Source organism: Paroedura picta, chromosome 3 (genome assembly GCF_049243985.1).
Source record: "Paroedura picta isolate Pp20150507F chromosome 3, Ppicta_v3.0, whole genome shotgun sequence".
NCBI lineage: Eukaryota > Metazoa > Chordata > Lepidosauria > Squamata > Gekkonidae > Paroedura > Paroedura picta.
The window spans coordinates 54083467-54096431 of NC_135371.1; the positions used below are offsets into that span (position 1 = coordinate 54083467).

The 12965-nt window shown below is 47.2% G+C and overlaps 1 protein-coding gene across 3 annotated transcripts in view; it reads right to left on the minus strand.

Annotated features, from left to right (window-relative positions):
• IARS1 (isoleucyl-tRNA synthetase 1) overlaps nt 1–12965 on the minus strand; it is a 120198-nt gene that overhangs the window by 62262 nt on the left and 44971 nt on the right. The window lies entirely within an intron of this gene.

The following is a 12965-nucleotide window of genomic DNA, read 5'->3' on the forward strand; positions in this document are numbered from 1 at the left end:
GGCCTTGTGATAATGGTTGAGTGGTTGAGTGGCCTTGTGATAACACAGCCTAACCTACCTCACAGGGTTGTTACTGTGAAGATAAGATGAAGGAGAGAATTATGCAAGCCGCCTTGGGGCCCCTTTAGGGAGAAAGGTGGGATATCATTGAAGTAAATAAACTAACCTTCAGTACTACTGTGGGATGAGTTCATATTTCTTTCTTAGACGCATACTGAAGTTAAAGTGATTGCCACGTCAGCATAACATTGTGCTCTCAGCAAAAGTAAAGCTCTTGATTTATGGCTTAACAACATCATTATAGGATTACAGCAGTTTCTATTTTCTTGTCATTTTCACAACACTTTGACAGATCTCATACTAGAATCCATGATAAAGATTTAAGCTTCGTGCCTGCATGCCCTGAAATATTGAGAAGCCTTACGGTGCTTTCATCTACAAGAGAATACAATTTCGCTACCACTATCAAGTGTCTTTGTTTCTTGGGAGGGTTGTTATATACCAAACATTAATAGTAAATATTTGGTTGGCTATAAAAGTAAGCACTCCCCAAATTATGTTTTATATTTAAAAGAAGAGTTGGTTTTTATACCCTTGCTTTTCACTGCCAGAAGGAGTCTCAAAGCAGCTTACCATTGCCTTCCCTTCCTCTTCCCAAAACACCCTGTGAGGTAGGTGGGCTGAGAGAGCTCAGAGAGGAACTGTGACTGGCCCAAGCTCACCCAGTTGGCTGCATGTGGAGGAGCAAGGAATCAAACACGGCTCACCAGATTGGAAGCCACTGCTCTTAACCACCACCAAGAACCAAGCTGGTTCTTATTCATTTTACAAAAATTTCAATATCATACAACATTGTTCACCACAGTAAATTTATGTCAAGCATTTATGCAGCAGCTTGCATCACCTAAACAGCCTAAGGGAGCAGGAAAAGAAGAACATCAGAATGACTCAATAAAGGTAGACATGGCTTTCAGTTTGCAAGACCCGAGTGTGGCTGTCAGTGATAGGAGGTTCTGGAGATCATTTTAGTCACCATAAGTTGGGAGTAACTTGACTAAAAGTAACACACACAAAGTTCTGTCAGATTCAGTTAACTGGTGGCTAACTGAACCTGGGTATTGCTAAGCACAGGCTACTAAGGTTGTGAGCTTCAGCTGCCGAAGCAGCCATTCCAGCCCAAATCAGCCAGCATCGTGACCACTTGGTGCACGCACCCAGGTGCAGAGCTCTGTGCCTGTGTGCAGGTGCCGGGTTGCGTGCTGCCACCAGTGCCGGGCTGGAATGGCCACTTCGGCAGCCAAAGCACACAACCCTACACGCTACTGCTGGATAAAAAAGTAGTAGCTGTTGCTGAAAGTGCCTTTTACCAGCTTCAACTGGTTAGCTAGCTGCACAAGATCTTTCGTGGGCAAGGGAGACAACGCCATGATGGCACATGACCTGGTAACATCTAGATTCCATAACTGAAATATGCTCCATGTGAGACTGCTCTTGAGCAGTGTAAGGTTTTATTCCAAACCAGGGGAGGGAAACTCAACCCAAACAGCCCCCTTGTGAGTCCTTTAGGATGGTGAGAGCAGACATAAACACACAGAAACCAAGTGTGTGTAGAAACGCTGTTCTTGGTAAATTTTCAGAAAATTGCACTGGTGCGGAATTCTGCAGTAAGGATGCTGACTGGAATGGGTCTTAAGGACCATATCATCACTCAAGTTTTGGTTCATCTACACTGACTACCAATTAGTTTGGGGTCACAATTCAAAATGCTAATGCAGATCTTTAAAGTCCTACATGGTGCAGTGGTCCCCAACCCCCAGCACGGAGAACGGGACCGGTCCGTGGATCAGTTAGTACTGAGCCACAGCTCCTCCTCGTCCTCCTCCCCAGCTGCTGCCTCAGGGGCTGCCTTGCCACTCCGCTGCCGGCTCACCTTTGGTGCTCTCCAGTGGCCACCATGGGTGGGGCTCCCCCTCGGCATGGCACTACGCAACTGCTGCTGCTGGCAGCACCCCCAGCAGGCAGCAGGAAGTCAGGGGCGCCAGGGCTCCGGCAGCGACATCCCTCAGCAAAAGACTGCCCCCTCCCCCGGGCCTCAGTAAAATTGTGAAGTGTTGACTGGTCCACGGTGATAAAAAGGTTGGGGACTACTGGTTTATAGGATCAACATAACTTAAGGACAGCCTCCTTCCATACGAACCTACCCAAGCATCCCAGTCATCTTTGGGGTGCTTTTGTTTTGGGTGCTTCCATGTTCTGACTGCTAGGCACCTGATTATGAAATTGTGGAAACCCATCCCCATTGGCTCTTTCTATCACTGTTTTCTACCAGTGGGTAAAGACTTTAATTTCATCTGGCATTTTCTCAATGACCCCCACAAGGGAGAAATCTGGCTGAGGCACCTTAATTTAAACTGGTTATGGCTTCAGAGATTAGTCTGTATTTTCCCTAATGCACAAACAGGCTTTTACTGACTAACCACTAGGCTAAATCCACTCACACACACAGGATCCCACCCACACCAGCCTGCCCTTTCCCAAAAGTGAAACTAAATGGCACAAGATCTTTTAAAGTGGGATCTAACATGGTCTAAATTGGGACTGTTCAGTGCAGAAACGCATGCATTCAGGTTTTTCACTGTGCTGCCATTTGGGATGTTTGGCCATGCCCCTTTCCTTCTCACCAGTCATTTAAACCTAACTGTTGACGGACAGACCTTCATCTGGCACAGGAGACTTACAGTAGTTTACAAAACAAATCTCTTCAAACAATGTATCAGTAAGCAACACTAATACCACACAGAATAACAATAAAATCACACAAAAAGTATCTACTAAGAAAAAAATAAGACCCTGACCTGGATAGCCCAGTCTAGCTTGATCACATCAGATATCAGAAGCTAAGCAGGGTTGGCCCTGGCTAGTATTTGGATGGGCAACCTCCAAGAATTATCAGGGTTGTAAGATGGAGACAGGCAATGACAAACTACCTCTGAACATATCTTGCCTTGAAACTCTATGGTAACCTTTCTCAACTTTTTTTATTGTTGATAAATCCCTGAAACATAATTCAGGCTTCAAGAACAACCAGAAGTGGCATGATTGTGGAGAATATGGTTGGGAAGCATAGTTAACTACATGCCTACCCGGGGGGGGGGGCTCCCTATTCCCACTCCCTCTAGGCCCATCTTTGGCCATTGGGGGAAGCAGGCTGACATCATATATGGTTGTATCACCTGATAAATATTTTAACACATTTTAAAAACATACAAAAATATTAATTCCCACCCATTCAAGTTCCCCTAGTTGAGAAAGCCTGCTCTATGGGGTTACCAGTCAGCTGTGACTTGATAATTCTTTCCCTCACCAAGAAAGACACAAATGCAAGAAAAATCATGGAGCTTTTCCAAACAAATTTCTTCATGCATTTCTTAATTTTATTTAAATGTACATACCACCATCTAGTTCTGTAATCCTGTTATGCATTTCTTAGTGGGGTGGAGGAGTGGTTAAAGGAAAGACCAATCTATATTCTAAATTATGAAAGTCATAAAGTTTGTTGTTCATTTTAAATTAAACAGAACTTTCTTGAAGGAAACATTCCAGCATTTCAATTCCACACCTCTGGACCATTTGTGGAAACCTGAACATATTTGTTCCTGAGATTAAGGAGAAAATCTCTCTAAGTTCTATTCTCTGAAAACAGCAGGTAGGTAAACTATATTTAATGGTGATTGTGCTTGCCACTCTAGAGTTGATAGACTCTGATTCCCCTCCTTCCCAATCAACATTTCCATTTACTTGTTCACAATGCACACATGCAGCAGTGGCATCCTCCCTATTCTTATGAACTTTTGATTAAGCATTGCAACAGAGGGTAATACTTATTTAGAAAGTATGTGCCATCTCATCAGAACTTGTTCCACAGTAGTTTAGTGGCATCATATACTCATATTCCCTCAACTGTGTACTAAATGTAATGTGACACACATATGACATACATAGGGGCAGAATGTACATAAACCAACTCCCAGTGCATATTGAGCCAACACTGGTTGGTATTTCCAGAATGCAAACTGTGAATTCATCTGACATACACCAAGAGAAAAAATGTCAATTACTAATCTTACTTCTATAGACTTCAACAAATAAATGTTTTCTGGAAGCTCACCAAATCTATATAATTGATCTTTCAATTAATGAGAAGACTGTTAGGTTTTACACTAAGTACAAGCAGAATACAGGAGAAAGAAACATTGGACTCACCTGAAGGTTTCTTCTCTCCAGTGAGGCGAAGTCATCCAGAGTGCTTAGGTCACGCCTCTGCTTGCCTAAGGAGGGCAATTGTAATGCAAATTTCTTGCAGCCACTTAGCTGGTGACCAGAGCCTGACCTTCCAGTTGTTCCCAAGCCCTGCTGCTTTCTCATATAATGAAAGGCTGTTCATTCTTTGCTGTTTATGCTTTGTTTGCCAATATTGTTTTATTATTATTGTATTATCATCATCATCATCATTTTGCATGTGTGTGTGTGAATGTGCACTCTATCCCTTGGGTGGGATGGGGATGACTTTGCCCCACTGGAGAGAAGAAACTTTCAGGTGAGTCCAATGTTTTGTTCTTCTACAGTGGGGCCAAAGTCAACCAGAGTGGTTAACAGTACCCAAGCTGTGCCTGGGGTGGGAGACAATATGTCGCATTCACTCTAGAGTTATTTGTTGCAGGACACAATGGCCAAAGTTCTCCTCCAGAGAGACCAATTGGTCTATGCAGCAGTGTCTCATGAAGGTGGAGAAAAAGACCATGTAGCCGCATGGCAGATCTCCACCACGAGTGCACTGATGGAGAAGGTCACAGATGACGCTGCGATGCATGTGCTGCGCCATGATCTTCACTGGAGAAATCTTGCCCCGGACCTCATAAGCTTTGATAATGCACTGTTTGACCCAATAGGCGATGGTGGACGAAGAAACTTTCCGATCACTGTTAGTCCTGCCATGAGAAATGAATGCTTCCAAGCCTCGGAAACCTGCCGTTCTATGAAAGCAGATGTGCAGGGCTCATCGCGCATCCAGTTTATGCTGTTCCCTCTCCCCTTATGTCCGCAGTTTGGGGCAAACGCAGGGAGGACCACACCAGCTGTTCATGGTGAAAGTGTGAAGAAACGTTTGGAATAAAGCAAGGATCCATCCACAATATAACTGCATCCTTTCTGAAGACACAGAGTACTTTCCTGGATGATAAGGCAGCCAAATCAGAGATCCACTTGGCTGAGGTGGTGACCGCGAGAAGAGTCACCTTCCATGACAAGTAAAGTTCGGTCTGATGGATGGGCTCAAAAGAAGGCTTGGTTAAGGCACAAAGAACCATAGGTACTGTCATGTTGGGAACCTACGCTGGATCGGGAAATCCGGCTGCTTGACCCCTTTGAGAAACATCTGTATGCTGTTGTCATCGGGGAAGTTGGAACGGTTGAGGCCCAAGTTAGGATTCAGAGCTGCCACCTTAGGGTGTTAGCCCTCAGGCCATGCTGCTTCCTGTCATACAGGAAGGCTATCATGTCCTTGTAAGACGGGCAAGTTGGTATCAGGCCTGTGTTGGGAGGCCCATGCCATGAAGGTGCACCAAGTATGGTTGCGGATGCGTCTGAGGGATGGTCTCCTTGCTCGCAACATGATGTCCACTATCTCCTGGCAATGGAAGTGAGAGATTTTCCAGTGCCTGGAACAGCCCAATCAGAGTTTAGGATATCATCAAAGCTAACTGGGAATGGATGGACTGTGTGGGCAGGAACAACCATGGGTATGCAACCCCTGACATCCAAATTAGCTGAAGCCTTTGACCAACGTTTTTCTCAGACTCCCATCCCATACTTCATGGTAGACATGACCTTCGGCAGATGGCATTGCAGGTATTCTTCCTGGAAGAGCCTGGTGGATGTGGCTGGGATATCAATGGGCTCATCTCCTGAGAGATCCGAACCCCCCATTCTGAAAAAGCCTCAGCTAGGGTAGCTGCAGAACATGTCACACTGAGGGAGCATGTTCTGCATCTGTGCTGGGGAGGGCTGACCCATGCGCGCCTGTATAGGTTTGGCTGGACCTCCCTGAATTTCTATGAGGCAGGCGTTCTGCTCAGAAATATCAATGGCATAGTATTCTGAATCCGTCCATTCCTGTTCCCTGCGGCCCCTAGGTGGCATGCGGAATGGGTGGGTACACACCCCATGAGCGCCCCGCCCCTGGCTGTCTCCCTAGCTCTCCTGGGCAGAACCTTGCTCCATTAAAGGAAGCCCAGGAACAATTGTTCCTTGTCCTTGTCCCCGTCCCCTTTTTTCTGGTGGCCAGAGGACCTGTGGTGTGCCTGAGCATGCTTCACCCTTAAGAGGAAGGGCCCGCAGCAGACCTTGGCAGATAGTAGAAGTCACACAAACACCCCCCCCCCCAATTGGGACTCAGCTCAGAGATGGAATTGTACAAGTAGGGGGAAGAAGTTGCCATGTTTGGGGGTCACATGGGCGGCATAATTTTGGAAGCCTGGGAGCCCCCCCCCCGGGCAATGCGACTGTGGCTATGTACTGGAGACTTGTTCCCAGAGCTCCAGGATGCCCCGGTTGCCCTTAAGATGCCCTTGTCCCCGGGAGTCCGGAAAGCCGGTCTGTGACCGCTCGTCGGCCCAGCACACTTCCAGCAGCATTTCTCAGGTGGTTCCTCAGCTGAGCAGTCCTGCAGCTGTTTAGTGTGGCCCCCAGGCGGACTGGAGAACTTACAGCCACAGCTGGAGTCTTGCTTCCACTTCGTTGTAGGCTTTGGGGCCACTTTGCAGGATCCAGTGCCTTTTGGTGCAGCTCAACCTTTCTCCTTCACAGGAGCCCTTTTGTTCTTTACTCTCGGCCTTCCATCCTGCCAGGGTTGGGGAATCTGCCACTGCCTGCTGTGCCTCAAACATAGGTCTGGCAGAGGAGTGGAGGCTCGGAGCTCAGTGCCACTCCTCAGGGTCTTGGCCAGCCACCTCTGACCCCTATCGCTGTTCTTCTCCCGCACTGTGGTCAGTCCCAGCTCCAGCCGTCTGCGGGTAAGTGGGAGCCATGGAGAAAGAACTCTAGCAATTTTCTCAGAACTGCAGTTGAGAGGAAGTTGCTTGTAGTAGAAAAATATCCTCTTTTCATAGCTGTTTTTGTTTGTAGATCCAATGGATTCTATTGATCAAGAGCAGAGCTTGGGATCTCCTACCTAGGCAACAGGGCAATCTAAACTGGAATGTCAGGGTCTGGTCACCAGCTAGGTAGCTGCAGGAAATTTGCATTACAATTGCTCTACCTAGGCGAGCAGAGGCGTGACCTAACCACTCTGGATGACTTCAGCCCCACTGTAGAACTTTTAACCTTCACCGTGTATCCAGATTCATTCCCCTTCTGTCCCCTACCCCCCTTGTAGAACTTAGCTAGTAAGCTTTCGTATTAAAACCAATGTTCAAAACATGCCATGTAACTCTGTGATGGGTTTCCAGTCAATTACTAACAGATAAACTGTTGCTAGGTTCTTAAAATATGCCAGTTCAAAAATACTTTAGTATCAAGTTCTCTCATTAAAAAACTAATTAGAAAGCCAATTAGATTATCAAATTTGCCACTCTAGTTCATCAGAAGTAATGTCTATAAGGAGGAGAGAGTATTCCTAAGGGGCATCTCGTCCTAGCAGTCAGCAATGATTCTAAAAGGCAAAGACCAATTAGAAAGGTCACTACAGTCTAAAATGCATTTAATGCCCCTATTTTAGAACTCTGCAAATCCCACAAGAACTCTGACCAAACATGGTACCTCTATGACCTAAACCTGCCTCCAGAGAAACCAGATTTCTCAATATTTTCACCTTTCTCCATTCTGAACAAGTGCCACAAGTTCACAACTCTCACGTCAAAAAAGCGTTCTCATATAAAGTAACACTTTTTAAACTCTTTTTTATTGTGACTGCCTGAAAAAGAACAAAAGGTAGCAGGCAGCAGAAGAGTTAGATTCAAGTCCAGTAGCATCTCATAGGCCAACCTTTTCTGGTTGTAACCTTTGGAGAGTCAAAGCTCTCTTCCTCAGACAGTTGTGACTCCCAGAAGCTTAACATCTTGTTGTCCTCTAAGATGCTACTGGACTCAAATCTAGCGGTAATAAAAAAATTGTAGCTCTCACAGCTGCAGACTTTAGAACAGTGCAGCCTCTAAGTACAGTTACTGTAGTCTAATTCCACTGAAATCAATGGGTAAACTGGAGTAATTTCTAGACAGAATTGCACTTGAAGGGCCACCTCTTCCGATACAAGTTAATCTACTATATAAGATCTTCCCTCACAAACTCTATTCTCTGTACCTTCATAGGTGAAATGGGTGGAGACGAGAAGCAAGGCTTTTTCCCCTGTGAAATGCCCTTCCACTTCAATTTGCATGAATGACTAACCCAGTTTATGATAGGCACCAAAATGTTTCTTTTTACCTAAGCTCATTAAGTGATGGGTTTAATTTGCACCATTTTTACATTTTGCTTCTAGACTGAGAACTATTTTATAAAATTCATTTTCAACTGCTCAGTGTTTTACTTTTAGAAATTGTTTTACTGCTCTGGCTGTGTTTTTAATTGTTTACTAATTGGTTTGAGGTTTATGTTTTGTTACATTTTACTTTGTAAGCTAGCTAAAGTAGATTCACTGGAGAGGTAAAATAAAAATTTTCTGGTTTTTTTTAAGCATGCACATTAGTTCCCATTTAATACAATGAGATTTATTTCTGAGCAAAGACACATGAGATCAGTCTGTAAGAAAAAGTTCCCACTATATAGTAGTTGGTAAAAATTATATTATTAATTAATAGACATCATAAACATTACTTAAGTTATTTTTTGAATCAAGTGTTCATCTTTAAACCGCCCGTGGCGCCGCGGGTGCCACGGACTAAATAAAAGGCTAAGGGGTTCTAGGGCGGGATGTATCCATGATGAGGAAGGGTCCGGATTCGACCCTTCCTCTGGACAGACACTCGGAGGGACCAATCGGCAGGCGCACAGCGCCTGCCGATTGGTCCCTCCGATTCCCAGCCCCAGCAACTGCGAGCCGCGCACAGCGCGGCTCGCAGTTGGTCCTTGCCGGTGGCCTAACGCGGCGGCAGGCGCAAAGTGCCTCCCGAGGCCTCAGGCCGTCGCCAACGGTGTCCGAGCTGCCTTTCCGCAGCCGCGCCCCCGAGCCCCAGCGGCAGCGGCAGCAGCAGCAGCGGCGGCCCCCAAGGCAGCCAACGCCCGGAGAAAAACAGCAGGAAAGTGTCCGCTTCAGGCCACCGCCAACGGAGTCCGCCCTGCTTTCCCGTGCCCGGACCCTCGAGCCCCAGCAGCACCGACGAACGCATCCCCCAAGGCAGCCAACGGCCGACAAAAAACAGCGGCAAAGCCTTGGGGGAGGGCCTGGCCAGCAGCCGCCTCTACGAGGCTGCGTTTCCTCCGTGCTGGCCGGCCTCCTCACCCACGGTCCTCCACCTACACCCATGGCGCTGCTTAAAGCCGCCCACAATGCGGTCCGGACTGCCTTCCCGCAGCTGGACCCCCGAGCCCCAACCGCGGCGGCAGCAGCGTCGTCCCCGAAGCCAGCCAGCAGCCGCGGGACAGCCGGAGCCCGAGCTGCCTTCCAGCAGCGGCGTCTGCGAAGCCAGCCAGCAGCTGCAGAACAGCCGGAGTCCAAGCTGCCTTCTTGCAGCCGGACACCCGAGCCCCAGGAGCAGCAGCAGCGCCATTCCCCGAGCCAGCCAGCAGACGAAAAGAAGCCTCAGGGAGGGGGCTGGCCAGCAGCCGGCTCTCCGGGGCCGCCTCTCCTCCGTGCTGCCCGGCCTCCTTGCACACACCCGGGCTGTTCACGGACAGGACCAGCGCGAAGCCGGTGTGTGGGCCTGCGGTTCTGTCTCAGCTTCAGAGGGAGGAGCGCGGGGCCGCATTTCAGGGGAGCCTCTGGGACACGGGGTGGGCGGGTGGCGGCGTGTCCCTTACCCTTCCCCCTTCTCCCCTTTCAAACCCCATTTTTATAAATGGGCTTTGAAGCTGGTTTAGTGATAATTGGTCAACACCATAAAGAAGAGGGAAGGGAACTGAGATAATTACTTTTCATATGTAGATTTCAAGCATTTGGACAAATTTCTTCACTTCTTAATTTGATATAGCACATGATAAAAACATGATCACTCTTCAATTCACAATTAGGAACCCAATGAGACAGGTGAGTAAGTTGTTCATAGCACTAAAAGCAGCCAAGCAGGAATAACATCTTTGCACTCAAGTGCAACCTTTGTCTTTCTTACTACTTCTGTAATTTTTCCCTCCTGATATTGAAGCCCCAAAGGAGAGGGGGAGCTAAGATTTTCAAGGGAGGCTATTTGCAAGGAAGAACTGAAAAGCAGGATAAAGTTTAACATCTCTCAGTCACAGTCTCCCCTGCAACTGCCATCTGTGTTTACTTTATGAGGAAAGACATCCTCCTAAGATTTAGTGCCATCCTTAACTACACCTAGCTAGAACCTGCTCTTGATCCCAACTGACATTTAAATACAGAGCACAATGCCATCCTATCACGTACCATTTAAAACCCACTTTTAAAAGGAACACAGAGTCAAAATATATGTCAAATAAAGCTATGAACATTTTATCTGCAAATGCCACCCAGTAAGAAAAAAAACACAACTGGAAGCCAGGTAATTAAATGCTCATTGTCTACCCATTCTTTGCAGACACATCATTTGCTTTTACAGAGTATGACCTGTCATTTGCATAATATATACTTTTAAGCCATTTAAAAGCATTGAGTCAAATTCAATTAACAGAGAAGACAAATACTTCAATCCAACAGCTATTTTCCTAATAATGGCATTAGCAATTTCCAGTACCAAAACAGCACTTGCTGTACAGAATTTCTTTATTTAAAAAATATGTTGTATATGTACATATTATGTTCACTGCCCAGAGATACAGCTGGTATACAAATCAAATAATCAGTCAAATAAATAAATAATAAATAATGGCAACTGAGCATTTGCTTACTCAAAGTCCTGCCAGTTATATTGGAAGCAGTTCAGGAAACTACATAAAAGACATACTTAAATGCAGCTTTCATCACACGTGTGTCATCACTTCTACATGAAGTGCCAGTGCAAATGGCTTTAAAGAAACCGATGTCTCATTATCTACTTCCTTGTCCAAAGAGCCACACTTAGTAAACATCTTTCCTGGCAATCCTCTTAGGAAGCTTTCCCAACATATTTTGAGCACCACTGCTCTAAAACAGTAAGGTGGAGAAATAATGGCTGTGTGAATGGTTGTATTAGTAACCATTCAATGTCAAGAAAAAATAATATTAAACCCAAAACCATAAGCCCCAACTGCAATTTCTGGCACCAGTCCAAAAGGTCACACAGAAAAGGAAATTTTTGCACTTAGGCTGAATTTAGGGAACAATTAATTTAGTTCTATAATGCCACAAAATGAAAGATGGCTAAACAGTAGGCATTACTCTATGCATAAGAAAAAAGAACTCTCTTGCTTTTCAGAACACTCTGTGCCGTAAGATCAAAAGAGAAACCATCCATGCTCCTGGTGAAATGCCATAATTTTTTTAATGGTGGTACAGGTTCCTTTGCTTAAGACTATCCTAGTGAAATTCAAGCATTCTTCTGATATTCCTACTGAACAGCCTGTATTAAACTAACCTTATTTTCAAAGTATTCTCAAATCACATCTCTACAGATTCAACTAAGGAGCACAACCTGTAAACCGCTCCTGAGGAGCAGTAGAAGTAAAACAGTAAGGGGTAGGTGGGAGGAGAAAGAGGCGGAGCCAGTCCGTGATAAAAACTCAGAGCGGCCAATCTGAGTGTCCCTCTGCCCCCAATTCCCCCACCCCCCCAATGTGGCCCACCTTCCCCCACGGTGGCCATTCCCCCGCTGGCCACTGAGAGAGAAGGTGGCCCAGCAGGCCCTGGCTTCCGCCCGGAGCTGACCTATCCCTGGACCCAGCCGAAGCCCCGAGTTTGCCTGCGAGCCCGCCAGGGGCTTCAGCCGGGCCCAGGCACAGTCCCTCAGGCTGCAAAAAGGCCAGAGGAGCCTGGTCGCAGCCTTCTGGCGGCCCCAGGGAAGCTGTCCCTGGCCCCAGCAGAAGCCTGGGCGACTCTGCAGAGCTGCCCACTGGCGCAGCCTTCTGCCAGGCCCAGGGGCAGGCTCACTGCGTCTACAATGTGGCGAACCTGCCCCTAGCCCCGGCAGAAGGCCACGGGAAGTTCCGCACCTGTCCGGAGGCTTCTGCCGGGCCCTGGGACAATGGCAGCGACGCAGCGAAGCTGCCCTAGCGCCTGCTGGAAGCTGCCCAGCTGGACACTGGCTTCTGCCGGGCCCAGGCACAGCCCCGCCGTGTCGTAGATGGGGCAGCCTCAAGAGCCGGCCGACACGGCGCCCTTCTGCCAGACCAACTGACAGCCTCATCATCGACATGGAGGGGCTGTTCCTGGGCCCGGAGTAGCTTGTGTGGCGGCCCGGCGACCCAGCCTTCTACCCAGACCATGGACAGCCTTGCCGCCCGCAGACCATCAGGTAAGCTGCCGGGGGAGGGGGGCCCTCCTCTGTCTTTTCCCCTTGCCCCTTCTCCCCTTTCATGGCCCATTTTTATAAATGGGCTTTGAAACTAGTACCTACATATTTCAGAAGCAAAGTTTCAGAGGGTAGCCATGTAGGTCTGCAGTAGAAGAGATCGATTTGAATCCAGTAGCACCTTAGAGACCAAGATTTTTATACTGAGAGTTGTATCTGTCAAAGGGAACTTTGACTATGGAGAGCTTACTGTGATTCTCCGGATGACCATGAACTACAATTCCCATGAGCCTCTCATGGGAATTGTAGTCCATAGACATCTGGAGAGCTACGGTTTGGCCACCCTTGGCTTACACCCTGAAAATTTTGACT